Below are 10,432 nucleotides of genomic sequence, written 5' to 3'. Positions count from 1 at the left end.
AGCACCGCACACAGCCCAGAATAGGATGTGGAAGTTCTAAGGAGTCAGGCCTGTCGCTGCCCCGGGCACACACTCAGTGTGCCCCTCTTGGTGTTCAGCTGGACCCCAGTGGTCAACTCCGGGATAGGAGGGAGAACCCCCCACTCACTCATGGTTCCATCACACTTAACGTACAGTTCTTTTTCAAAGGAAATTGTGTTCCGCTCGCAGAAGTGGAAAACCAGTACCCTCTGCCACAAAATGAAGGTAATTAAACCAATAAAAACAAGAAAAACCAAGAAGTGTTGTTAGACTTCAATGGGCACCTGTTGCCTGCATAGCACACCCGAGTCTAGCTCTGCAGGTTACAAAGCGAGATTAATAAGAATTAAAGAATTAAAGACACACTAACACCGAGCTGAGACTTTCTCCTTAGTGCAGGAAGACGAGCTAAGGGAGAATTAGCTAGAGGTGCCTGGTGGCTCAGTCAGTTAAGCATCTGACTCTTGATTTCAGCTTGGGTCATGATGTCACAGTTCGTGAGTTCAAGCCCCGCATCGGGTTCTGCCCTGAGGGTGTGGATCCTGCTTGGGATTCTCTCCCTCTTTCTGTGTTCCTCCCCGTCTTGTGCTCTCTTTCTCTCTCTCAAAATAAATAAAACTTTTTTTTTAAAAAGAAAGAATTGGATAGTGAATAATAAAATATATGGCTAAACTCCTCTCAGTCAGCACCTGCTGAGTACAGAGCACCACATAGAGCCTGAAGTGATACGGAACAAGCCTTCAGTTTACCTATCCTGGAAGGGCCACTTCCTCCAGGAAGCCCACCCAGATGTGCTTCCTTAACAAGCTGTACTCATCCTGCTGTAAGGGTTTGTTATATGCTTTACTATAATGGGGTATTGGCTTCTACTCCCAGTGTAAGTTCCATAAGAACCCCCACCAGGTCTGTTTCAGTCACTTACTATCCAGGTATCTATCCCCCACAGGGCCTGGAGCACAAGCACTGAATAGGAAGATGAATGAATAATGATTGAATGACTGTGTTGACCTCCTTGACTTTGGTCCCCCTGGGCCTCTTCCCACAATGCCTTTCCTTCCTCCTCCTCCTCTTCCCTGTCCAAACCCCACACCTTTCATCCTTCAAGGCCCACCTGAGGGTCTAGATTTTCCAGGAGGCCTTTTCAACCCACTGAGCCCACCGGGATGTGTCCTGCCCTTTTGTATTCAATCCCTGGCAGTGCCTGTGCCCAGAGGAAATTCAGTTCCATGGTCCAGGGTGTTCCCCACGCCTGCACAGGACAAGCAGAGTGGGTGACATCACAGATGCTTCATGTCTACTGTGGAGTGAGTCAGCGTGGTTCTTCCCTCAGGGATGCAGCTGAGTCGGGTCTCGACAGCTGTATGAGTTCCCTGCTGCTGCTGTAACAAATTACTACAAGCTTGGTGGCTTAAAACAACGCAAATTTAATCTTGCAATCCTTGAGGTCAGAAATGGGTCTCATTTCCTTTTTCAGTTTCTAGAAACCTTGTAGAGGCTGCCTGCATTTCTTGGCTGGTGGTCAACTCCCATGTTCAAAACCAACAAGGGCTGGTTGCGTCTTTCCTACCTGTGGAAATTCCAGGATACTCTCCCCATCTTGAGATCCTTAAATTAATCACACCTGCCAAGTCCCTTGTGCCATAAAAGGGCAACACAGTCACAGGTTCCAGGGATCAGGACACAGACATCTTTGAGGAGGCGCATTATTCTGGCTGCCGTAATCACTGTCCCTGGTGGTCAGAGGGCACTGTGGCTGGTGGTATATTAATAATAATTGACATTTACTGAACACTTACTCGGGCCACAGACCATTCTGAACGCATCACCCAGCACTCTGAGGTAGGTGCCATAGTTACCACCTTCACGGTACAGGTCAGGCACTGGGAGGTTAAATAAGTTGGCAAGTGGCAGAGCTGGGATTTGAACCCACGCAGTCTGGCTCTGGTGCACCCTCCTGACCTTGGGGCTACACTCCCTCCCTGTCACCATTCTCACCTCCAAGATACCAGCCAGCAGCCTGCGAGAGGCCAGGCAAGGTCTGAAGCCCAACAATAGGAGGGGGAGAGTCTTCACCGAGATTTTCTGGGTGAGGCCCCATCTCTGGCCAGTCCCCTCCCATTTCAGCCCTCTCTCACCCCATTAGGGGTACCTAAGCCTATCTCGGGGAGCTGCAGGGAGCTTCCGATGGTTCTTCAGGCAGGTGGGCCTGGAAAAGCTCCTGGGTGCCAAGTACCAGTCAAATTCACCTCTGCCCTCCCCCCACACCCCTCCCCCAGGCATACAAGCCCCATAGAAGGCAAGTCTTATACAACAAACCAAAGAAACGAAACCACAGTTCCCCAGCTCGCCATTACAAAGAAGCCTGTATATCTGAACCAGAGGAGAACACGGAAGCCTTCCACAGGCACTCGGTGAGGAGGGGTGCCCTAACATTTATTGAGCGCCCACTAGGGGCAGGCATATTTCCAAGAGTTTTATACTCAGTAACTCATTTAATACAACAACCCTATGTGATACTGTTATTATCCCCATTTCACAGATAAGGCAACTGGGGCAGAGAGCAGTCATGTGACTGTTCAAGGTCACACAGCCAGTATGAAGATTCAGTCCATTCTCCATGAACAGGAGAACCAAGGCAGAGGCTGGTCAAGGCTGGCTGAACAGTCCCAGCCTGACTCCCTGTATTTCAGTTGGCCAAACCCCTTTTGTGCCTTCCCAGCATAACCTGCTCTCTTTGCACCTGCTAGGCTGGGCCCCTGGCTTCTATGACAATATATTTCTTTTTTTTTTTTAATTTTTAATGTTTATTTATCTTTGAGATACAGAAAGAGAGCACAAGTCGCGGTGGCGGGGAGGGGCAGAGAGAGAGGAGACACAGAATCCGAAGCAGACTCCAGGCTCCGAGCTGTCAGCACAGAGCTCAACGCAGGGCTCGAACCCATGAACCATGAGATCAGGAACTGAGCTGAAGTCAGACACTCAACCGAGTGAGCCATTCAGGTGCCCCTGTGTGTGACAACAGATTTCTTGAGAACACTTTTATATTTCATCCTCACACCAATCTTCTTTATCACCCCCATTTTTATTTATTTATTTTTATTTTTTTTAATTTAGAGCAAGCAGGGTTGGGGCAGAGGGAGAGAGGGGGTAGAGAGAATCCCAAGCAGGCCCTGCACTGTCACAGAGCCTGACGCAGGCCCAGAACCCACAAACCATGAGATCATGACCTGAGCCGAAATCAAGAGTTGGATGCTTAACCGACTGAGCCACCTAGGCGTCCCATTGCCCCATTTAAAAGAAAAGAAAAAACCAGGCACAGGGAGGCCACATAACTTGCCAGAGTTCTCCCAACTAGAAAGCAACAGGTTTGGGATTTGAACCCGGACATTCACATGCTACCCCCTCTCCCAGCCCCCATGCCTGAGCAAGCCCAGCCTGAAGGCCTCCTCCGGGAGTCTGTAGCCAGGCATGCGACATGGGTTCCCCAGCTCTCCAGAAGTGTGTGCTTGTACTTCAGCTGGACTTGTGCTGTCTTCACCAGCCTCAGAGTTTCCTGCCTGTGGGTGGCTCCATTAGTCACACTCCGTCTGAGAGCCTGGGGATTGTCTGAGTGGGATCGGAAACAACGTCATATTAATCAGGTCAGTCTGATTAATCAGTTCAGGCCCGAGCCTGCCGGAGTGTGGTTGATGCCAGAAAAGACAATTCGCAGAAAAACCAGCTTCTTGCTGCTTGAAACTGTCCTGGCAGGAGCATGACTCCGCAATGACAAACACTTCTCAAAAGGAGAGTCACACATACCCGAGTGAATAGCCAGGAAGAAGCTCACGGCCACAGGCAGCACAGGGCAGGGGAATCTGCAAGAGGCAGCGATGTGCTGCTGACGTAGCAGAGTGAGGAAGCAGGGACTCCTTCAGGGGATAAAGACAGATTTCCTCTGAGGCTGGCCAGCTGTGCTCATTGGAAGAACCAGCTGGAAAAACGGTAATTTTTTTAAAGTAGATAATCTGTGCACATTCTAAATACGTGCATATTCTTCCATTAGTGTGAGTTTGCAGTGAAGACGCATCTGGCCCGTGCACTTTTGTGTCACTCAGGGTCTTGGCAGGAAGCGGACGCAAGGTCAAGCAGGGTGACCGAGGAGAGGTTAACACAGGGGACGGTTTTGTTTTTTTTGTTTTTTTTGTTTTGTTTTGTTTTTTTAATTTATATATGAAATTTATTGTCAAATTGGTTTCCATACAACACCCAGTGCTCATCCCAAAAGGTGCCCTCCTCAATACCCATCACCCACCCTCTCCTCCCTCCCACCCCCCATCAACCCTTAGTTTGTTCTCAGTTCTCAACAGTCTCTTATGCTTTGGCTCTCTCCCACTCTAACCTCTTTTTTTTTTTTTTTTCCTTCCCCTCCCCCATGGGTTCCTGTTAAGTTTCTCAGGATCCACATAAGAGTGAAACCATATGGTATCTGTCTTTCTCTGTATGGCTTATTTCACTTAGCATCACACTCTCCAGTTCCATCCACGTTGCTACAAAAGGCCATATTTAATTTTTTCTCATTGCCACATAGTATTACATTGTGTATATAAACCACAATTTCTTTATCCATTCATCAGTTGATGGACATTTAGGCTCTTTCCATAATTTGGCTATTGTTGAGAGTGCTGCTATGAACATTGGGGTACAAGTGCCCCTATGCATCAGTACTCCTGTGTCCCTTGGATAAATTCCTAGCAGTGCTATTGCTGGGTCATAGGGTAGGTCTATTTTTAATTTTCTGAGGAACCTCCACACTGCTTTCCAGAGCAGCTGCACCAATTTGCATTCCCACCAACAGTGCAAGAGGGTTCCCGTTTCTCCACATCCTCTCCAGCATCTAGAGTCTCCTGATTTGTTCATTTTGGCCACTCTGACTGGCGTGAGGTGATACCTGAGTGTGGTTTTGATTTGTATTTCCCTGATAAGAAGCGACGCTGAACATCTTTTCATGTGCCTGTTGGCCATCCGGATGTCTTCTTTAGAGAAGTGTCTATTCATGTTTTCTGCCCATTTCTTCACTGGGTTATTTGCTTTTCGGGTGTGGAGTTTGGTGAGCTCTTTATAGATTTTGGATACTAGCCCTTTGTCCGATATGTCATTTGCAAATATCTTTTCCAGGGGACGGTTTTTAATGATGTGGGGATAGAGTTAAGGGAACCAGCGCTGGAGTCTGCAGCACCCTGGGCCTGGCATCGTCCCTGCCCCAGGCTGGAGGGGGCAGAGGAAGAGCAGAGTAGGACAGGGACTCCGGCAGGAGCTACAAGGAAGCAGCCAACCTGAAGCTACCCTGGCAGGGGGATAAATACTCCCTTCTCCTCACTCTCTTGCCATCTTCTGATCCCAGTTAGTGCTTCCCATTGGCCAAACCCAACAGAAGCCAGAGGGCAAGGGAGGCCGGTGATCCAATCCACGGAGCAGGATGGAGAGGGGTGGACAGTAGATCTGGATGCGCCGATAAGTCCTCAAAAAGCCCTCGGCACTTTTCTGGCCCTCAGGAAACAATCCCTTTCAACCATCCCATCAGCGGCCATTTCCGGGCCCTGCAGCGGCCTCCCTAACCCAGACACTGGGAAAATGCAAATGCCGAGACCGAAATCCCATGAGAGTCTGGAAAAGAAATGGACGTGAACGTCACTTATGCCAGGTATGGAGAAATTCTGACCACGTCTCCGGAGTCCAGCCCATTGCGGGAGATGATTGCTGTGGGCAAGGAAGATGGTTATTAGCGCAGTGTCTCAGATCAGCATTCCATGGGCCGTAATTTGCCATTCCCTAGGACCAGGAAGGTTCTGGAAAACAATGCATGCTTCATTTTCACACGGTGAGCCGTAGGTTGTTTGCAAGGCCAGTGCCAGGTTTTGTTTACAAAACAACAAATTCTACTGCTCCTGCCAATGACTGGGCAGCTTGACATCAAGAAACGGCAGAAGTCGAGCCAGAAGGTGACGTTGCAGGCAGGGCGACGAATCTCTTTGCTTCCCCAAATCTAGCATCTTCTGAGGGAGAGCACAGCCAGAGATGCCAACCCCATCTTCCACAGGCCGGTTCTGGATCTTTCAGTGAGTAGTATAGGTGCCATGCTGTTCGGTCTCTAAAGAGTAAAGCATGAATCCAAACAGAGCTTTGCTTTAATCGAAGAGTATTTATCCTCGTGAGAGGTTCTGTGTTTGGAGATCTGTAAGCAGAGACTGTGTGCTAGAAAAAGGCAGGGAGAGAGGGCCACCAGACACTGCCACACCGTTCCAACTCCAGGGGACACCATCCGGTCGGTTCCAGTGTGTACGGGCCCCCCGGAACCGTGCGTCGTGGCAGCCCGGACAGGATTCCCTTGGTAATAACCTTTCCACATGGCATGCGCGGTTTGTACCCCTGGAAGCCAGAATCCTGCATCTGGCAACTGACGATGGGCTTTAGAACACCCCACTCCTTTCCTGGGGGACGGGACACAATTGCTGCAAGAACAGCTTCCCTTAAGACTCTCTCAAGTCCTGCTTCAGACACTCAGAACCGAGTGGCCTCAGGTAATTGACCGAATCTCAGCTTCCTGATCTGTAAGTTGGAGAGAATAAAACTACTTGGAATTCAAAGAGAGCAGCGTGCATAGGCACTAAGGACAGTAAGCATTCAAAAGATAAGAGCCGTGTAGAAGAGGGTATTGGGAGGAGACCATAATAACAGCTAATATCTACCGAACCCTAGTACCTGCTGGGTGTCGAGCTAAGGGCTTTGCCTGATTTAATTGTGAAATCGCTTCAACCCCCTTTTGAAGGGGTGTCCCCATTTCGCACATGAAGAGCTAGGCACAGAGAGCTTAAGGGACTTCTCCAAGGTCACCCTACTGATAGGTAACAGAGCTAGGACTCTAATTCAGACACTGGCTTTGGAAGGCAAACTTTTTTTTTTTTTTAGTTTATTTATTTATTTCGAGAGAGAGAGAGAGTGCACGCACACGCACGCGTGGGGAACGGGCAGAGAGAGAGAGAGAGAGAGAGAGACAGAGAGAGAGAGACAGAATCCCAAGCAGGCTCCGCAATATCAGATGTGACACTCGATCTCACTAACCGGGAAATCATGACCCGAGCCGAAATCAAGAGTCAGACACCTAACCCACTGAGCCGCCCAGGGCACCCCTTGAAGGCATACTCTTTAACAAGTACTCTCAGCCTGGCAACTTTTGAAAAGCATATGTGTTGTCTACGGCCATACCACCCTGAACGCGCCCGATCTCGTATGAAAAGCATATGTGCATTTTTATGGCCTGAATAGTTAATCCAGAAAACTCCATGTGTGAAGATGTTGCAAGAAGGAGGAAGATGGCCCCATCCAGCCTCTGCTTCCGCTGCCTTTCCTGCTGAGGTGTCCTCTGCCCTCTTGTTCACTCTCCATCTCCCTCCAGAGACTCCTCTAGGGGCCAGGTCACAAAGTGAGCAGCTATGAGCCACCCAGAGGGGTTAGCAGAAGGTGAGACATCTCTCCATCTCTTTACCTCTCCTGCCTGCTCTCTGACTGCCCTCCGTCCTAACCCCTGACCGCCGGTCCTAATGACCAATGGCACAGGTCTGCAGACTCCCGCAGTGACCATTCCCAGACACTCAGTTCACAAATTGGAATGGGGTGCCGTCCTCTGAGCCAGGCACTGGGCCGGGAGTGAGAGTCCTACAGAGAGACGTCTGTGCGCCAATGACCCCCGTGGACGGTGCAAAAAGACGCTGAGAAGGGGTCAGGGGAGCAGAGCACAAATTGCCTGGAACAGTCGTCAAGGCCCGGTAGCAGAAGTGACTTTTGAGTCTTAAAACTGGGGCTGGAGTTCAGAAGATGGGGACAGGAGTTCTTGGGGGTGGAGGGGGACACAGGAGTTGATGTGAACAAGCAGAGGTGCTGAGGGAACAGCTGAGGCTGGCTTGGCACAGACTGCTGGCTCTGGGCTCACCTGCCTGAGTTTGAAACCCACTGCCTCCACTTATTACCTGTGTGACCTTGGGCTCATTACTTGACCTTTCTGTCCCTTATTCCCCCATGTGTAAAATGGGGGTGATAATGGTATGTACCTAATAGGATCATCTAAGCCCTTGGCACAATACCACAAGCCCTGGCTGCTGTTTTTGCTGTTACCCGTGAGCCCGAGGGGCAGAGGGGGAGACCGCCTCCTCCACTTCCCTCCTTGACCTCCACAGCAGGAGGTCTGTGTTGTGACTCAGGCACACTCAGGCCCTGGGAAGCACCAGCACCGGAATCCAGGAAGCAGCAAACCTAAGTGCAGACTCCTGGAGGGGGGCGCCCCGGCTGAGGTCAGGGGAGGTGCCAGAGGAGGTGCCCAGAGGCTCAGGGCGGCAACGCGGTAGGGCATTTACTGAGCGGCTACCGATGTGCTGGCGCTGAGGATAAGGACCCGCAAAGTACAGGAAGGTCGCTTCATGGACTCTTCTCTCAGCTTCCCCAGGGATGTGGCTGGAGAAGGAACCTTGTCCTTCTGCAGCCAAGACCAGTCTGGCCCACCCTGGCCACCCAGAGCCTGTTCCGGGGACGCGGTTGTAGTGGGTGGGGAGTGCTGTGCCTCTAGGACAGGTCTGAGCCACTGCGGTTCCTCCTGGCAGGCGCCTAGCCTGTGGCCTGCGGTCAGAAAGGCTGGATAAGGACCCGGCAGAGCTGGGTGTGCCCGACCGGCAGGCGCGGGAAAGGGGGAGAGGATAGAGGAAATCAGGGCACAACGAGGAGGAGGAGGGCCCAGCCACGAAGTGGACCCGCCGGTGTTCCCAGACCACCCCTGCCAGCAGTGCCCACCCTGCTTGCTGGGCGTCGGCCCTAGGAGGGGGCGCCGACAACTGCGACCCACACGCGGGCCCTTCACCGCGCAGGTAGGTCCCCCACCCCCGTTGCGCCCCCACCCCCCCAGCTGGGCCTCTTCCTCTCGCCAAGGTCGTGGGGTCCCTGGCGCGCCCGCAAACTGCTTGCGGACAGCGGCCGCGTCCTGGGCACTGGCAGCCAGTTCCCCGCCTTCGCCGAAGCGGCCCCACGAGCGCGCGATGACGCTTCGGGCCGGTGGGGCCACCTGTGCGTGCGCGGAGCGCAGCCACCAAGCGTGGGAGCGACCTCGTGTGCGCGGGGGGTGGGGGGGGGCGGGGGGGTGGTGCGCGGGGCGGGCACGTGCGGGAGCGGCCGGGTGTGCGCGCGCCGGGCGGGGCGGAGGCGGCCAAGTGCGGGCGCGCCCTGGGCGAGCAGTCCGGGCAGACGCGGCTGCGGCCAAGCCCCGCCTGGCCTGGTGTCTGCCCCCGAGCGCCGCCGGCGCGTCCGGGCCCCCCTCCGCGGTAGAGTGTCTCCTCCCGCGGTAGCTGCCTGGGTTAGCAGCCACCCCCTCGGCTGGCTCTGTGGCCACCTGGTAATTAACACACACACACACACACACACACACACACACACACACACACACAGCTAACCCTTCTTTTCCCAGAGCTCGCCAGCACAGGGGACCCAAGATTCAGCGTGGGCCAGGCTTTCCCTTCCTTCCCCCAGGCCTGCCTGGTGTCTTTTACGCGAAGGGCAGGTGTCCGGCACAGGGAAAGCTTGTCTGCGATTGGCCGAAGGAGCGCCCGGATGAGGTTGGCAAGGCCACCTGCCTGGCAATCCGTGGGCCCGGGTACTCCTCAAGCTGGAGAACAGTGACGCGTTGGCCAAAAGGCACAGGAAGACACTTTGGGATTCAAGAGGAGAAAAAGAGGAGGGAGCACTGATTTGGAGCCAGAGGCAGGTCCCTTCCTGTGGCTGGGCCTCTGTGAAATGGAAATAACTACTTTAGTGAGGACAAAAGAGATGTGAGAATGTTACAGATCTGAGATGGTGAGATTGTGTTGTTCTCCCCGCAGGTAAGCTTCCAAAGAGAGGATGGTGGAAAAAAGATTCCTAAGCTTAACAGGGGATGCCGGGCTGGAACAGTGTGGATGCTATAATGAGAGCTCAGTTCCAGAGCGAGATGACGGGAGTGCAAATCTCAGCTCTTACTCTTAGGAGAGCGATCACCTTAGCAAATCAGCTACCCTCTTTTTAAGCCTCCGTGCGATTTTCTACGAAATGGGCATGATAGTCGAGCCTGCTCCCTAGGGTGTTACGAGATCATACTGGAGAAGATCTCGCCTTGAAAGCTTTACAGAGCCCCTGAGTGTTAGCTAGGAGTCTTGTTATTACCGTCAGGTTGCACCCTTCTGGGTACAGCACACACACCGTAGGGAGAGAAGACTCAGGGAAAGAGTAGAAACCGGGTTTTATCTTTCCTAGCTGGCTGGTCTCAAACAAGATACCTTACCTCTCTGAGCTTTAGTATCTCGTGGGAAAAATGGAGATTATCATATCCACCTCACAAAGTTGTTATAAAAGTTAA

At 52.3% G+C, this 10,432-nt stretch overlaps 1 protein-coding gene across 5 annotated transcripts in view; it reads left to right on the top strand.

Moving 5' to 3' along the window:
• Positions 1-10,432, top strand: part of GPR68 (G protein-coupled receptor 68) — a 28,509-nt gene that overhangs the window by 2,185 nt on the left and 15,892 nt on the right. The window contains exons 2-3 of one of the 5 annotated variants that reach the window (XM_040478025.1): positions 3,563-3,662; positions 5,556-5,704. The exons of 1 other annotated variant lie outside the window; for it this stretch is intronic. The gene's annotated coding sequence lies outside the window, so the exon portion shown is untranslated. Of the gene's footprint in view, positions 1-3,562; positions 3,663-5,555; positions 5,705-8,370; positions 8,916-9,496; positions 9,921-10,432 lie in introns of those variants that run through there. 3 more of the 5 variants (XM_040478026.1, XM_040478023.1, XM_040478028.1) reach the window with 3 other exon arrangements.

The sequence above is a fragment of the Herpailurus yagouaroundi genome, unplaced genomic scaffold (genome assembly GCF_014898765.1).
Source record: "Herpailurus yagouaroundi ecotype Mexico unplaced genomic scaffold, PumYag 141, whole genome shotgun sequence".
In the NCBI taxonomy this organism is placed as follows: Eukaryota; Metazoa; Chordata; class Mammalia; order Carnivora; family Felidae; genus Herpailurus; species Herpailurus yagouaroundi.
This window is presented reverse-complemented; position numbering and strand designations above follow the sequence as displayed.